Genomic DNA, 2,630 nt, shown 5'->3' on the forward strand with positions numbered 1-2,630 from the left:
TGAACTAGAACTGAACTATAACTGAATTACAACTGAACTAGAACTGAAATACCGAATTAATTCCTAACTGCATAAAAATTCAACTGGATGGGAATTGGGAATTTAACTTGTGTTGTCTACAGTTCAAGAACAAATCGATATTTGTCCATTTTTTTAATTGAAAAACATTTCTTACATTTCAACAAATAAAATACAAACATAATTTGTTTTTATTTTATTTTTGGAACATCTTTGACAATAATTCCCCCATAATGATTAACACATAATGATAAGGTCTTGAGTGACTTGCAGTTGGTAGATATTTTGTTTTGAAATTTTTCGTTGCAATAAAGTACAAAAGTCAATTGATTTTATTTAAAGACAGGTATTATTAATTTCTTTATTTTTAAAATAAACAAAAGTAAAAAACGTAAACAAATTATTTTTAACAGCAATTAAGAGAAATATAATCTGGAAATAAACATGAAGTCGATGGATGCTTTTTAATTTCGAATTTTTTTTATGCATTTTTTTGTATTGAGAAATTTCATTAATTAAATTAAGTTTTCATTTAAAGTTGTAGTTTAAACGTTTTTGGCTTTGATGACAAATTAATGATTAGAATTTATTTTGAATTAGTTGTTAAAATAAGACAGTTTCGCTTTTAATGTAAAAGTTTTTGAATAAAATCATGAATGATTTGTTTTTAATCTATGAAATTTGATTTTTTTTTTTTGGTTTGAGTAATTTGTTAAATATTTAATAGTTGTAGTAATTTTCATTTTTTTATTTAAAGATAGAAAGCAGGTCGTCATTGAAATGTGCTGGTATTTTGTCCAAAATTATAGTAATTTTTTTTCTTCATCGATAACAACATTTAAACTAGAGTGGGTAGTTAAAAAAAAAAAAAACTAGACAAAAATTTTATAAACAAAAACTAAAATTGTACAAGTTTCAATAAAGATTGTGTTGTGATATTTTTGGTTTAATGTTTCTGTTTTTTTTACGTTTTTATCAGCGCGTGGCATCAAACACATTCCTTTTGATATTTTTTTTCCAAATTTAATTACAAAACAGTAGAGTTACATTACAGGTAGTTGTAAAAGTTAAATTGTTAATTTAAAAATAGTTAAAGAGTTTTTATGTTAAACGTATTTGTAGCTAAATAGCAATTATTTGGGGTGAATAATAAAACTAAATTTTAGAAAAATTTAGTTATTTCCCAATTTCCACTTAAGATTTCTAAATTAAAAGAAAATTTAACAATTTACAAAACTTAGTTGCCATGTGCTGCTTATCATTGCTGTAAAAAATATGTAAGTTTTATGCAAAAAATTATTCTTCACTTTGCTACATTTAGTCAACCAGGCAGCGCAATAAGCCAATAGCACAATAAATCTAAAAATGCAAATAATAAAAAAAGAAATTCCTTAATCCTTACACTCAATAACCCCCACTCTGTAAATAACATCAACATACCGTTGATAATGATTCAGCTTGCTGCTGCTGTTGCTGTTGCTGATGTCGATGATGGTGATGATGGTTTTTTAAAGTCTTTTTACTAAAATACAAAATAAGAATGAGCAGCGAGAGAGCGAGCAAGCGAAACAGACAAAATTACCTCGCTTATCTAAATGCCAGCCTTACAGTCTCGTTTTCCATTATGATACAAAGATATCAGTGGGTACAAAAAGAAGAAGAAGAAGAAGTAGAAGAAATAAGCTGCTCCCTCTACATACAAACAGGCATATAATTGACAACGAAAGAAAGGAATTAAGTAAAACAACTGAAATCAACAAAAGTAATCGAATGTCGCCAATGCAATGGATTGCAGTCTCACTACACACACACTCTAACAGCAGACAATCATCATCATACTGATATAGACATATTCTATACGCTGCACTGCAACAAAACTATACTTTAGAATGGAGTTCATTTTTCCATCATCATCATCATCATCGCTCTCCTCTTATCAGTTGAGAAACGACTGACTACTCCAAAACCATTATTACAGGCAGAGGAGGGCATTTGAAATAACGAACGAACGAACCGACCAACAACAATAACAAATATTTTTATATGATGAATTCAGGGATGTTTAATTTAGTTGAGCATTCAATCAAAACAGAAAGATTTTGAAAAGTAAAAAATTAAATAAAAATTTAAATTTATCGTAAAAATTTTAATTTTTAGTAAAAATTTGAATTTTTAGTAAAAACTTGAATTTTTAGTAAAAATTTGAATTTTTAGTAAAAATTTGAATTTTTAGTAAAAATTTGAATTTTTAGTAAAAATTTGAATTTTTAATAAAATTTTGAATTTTTAGTAAAAATTTGAATTTCAAGTAAAAATTTTAATTTTTAGAAAAAATTTGAATTTTTAGTAAAAATTTGAATTTTTAGTAAAAATTTGAATTTTTAGTGAAAATTTGAATTTTTAGTAAAAATTTGAATTTTTAGTAAAAATTTGAATTTTTAAAAAAAATTTGAATTTTTAATTTTTCGTAAAAATTCTGATTTTTAACAAAAAATTTAATTTTGAATTGAGAACTGAACTGCAACTAAACTACAACTGAATAAGAACTGAACTAGTACTGAACTAAAACTGAACTAGAACTGAACTAGAACTGAACTAGAACTGAACTAGAA

General features: G+C 25.4%; 1 long non-coding RNA gene across 1 annotated transcript; it reads right to left on the reverse strand.

Annotated features, from left to right (window-relative positions):
• Positions 1 to 710: 710 nt before the first annotated feature.
• LOC124421181 lies at positions 711 to 1,775 on the reverse strand. Its single transcript, XR_006941536.1, has 3 exons — positions 1,601 to 1,775; positions 1,459 to 1,540; positions 711 to 1,377 (listed from the first exon to the last, which is right to left on the reverse strand). It is a non-coding gene; the product is annotated as an uncharacterized LOC124421181 (long non-coding RNA).
• Between the last annotated feature and the right edge of the window lie 855 nt (positions 1,776 to 2,630).

Source organism: Lucilia cuprina, unplaced genomic scaffold, assembly GCF_022045245.1.
Source record: "Lucilia cuprina isolate Lc7/37 unplaced genomic scaffold, ASM2204524v1 Scaffold_4492, whole genome shotgun sequence".
In the NCBI taxonomy this organism is placed as follows: Eukaryota; Metazoa; Arthropoda; class Insecta; order Diptera; family Calliphoridae; genus Lucilia; species Lucilia cuprina.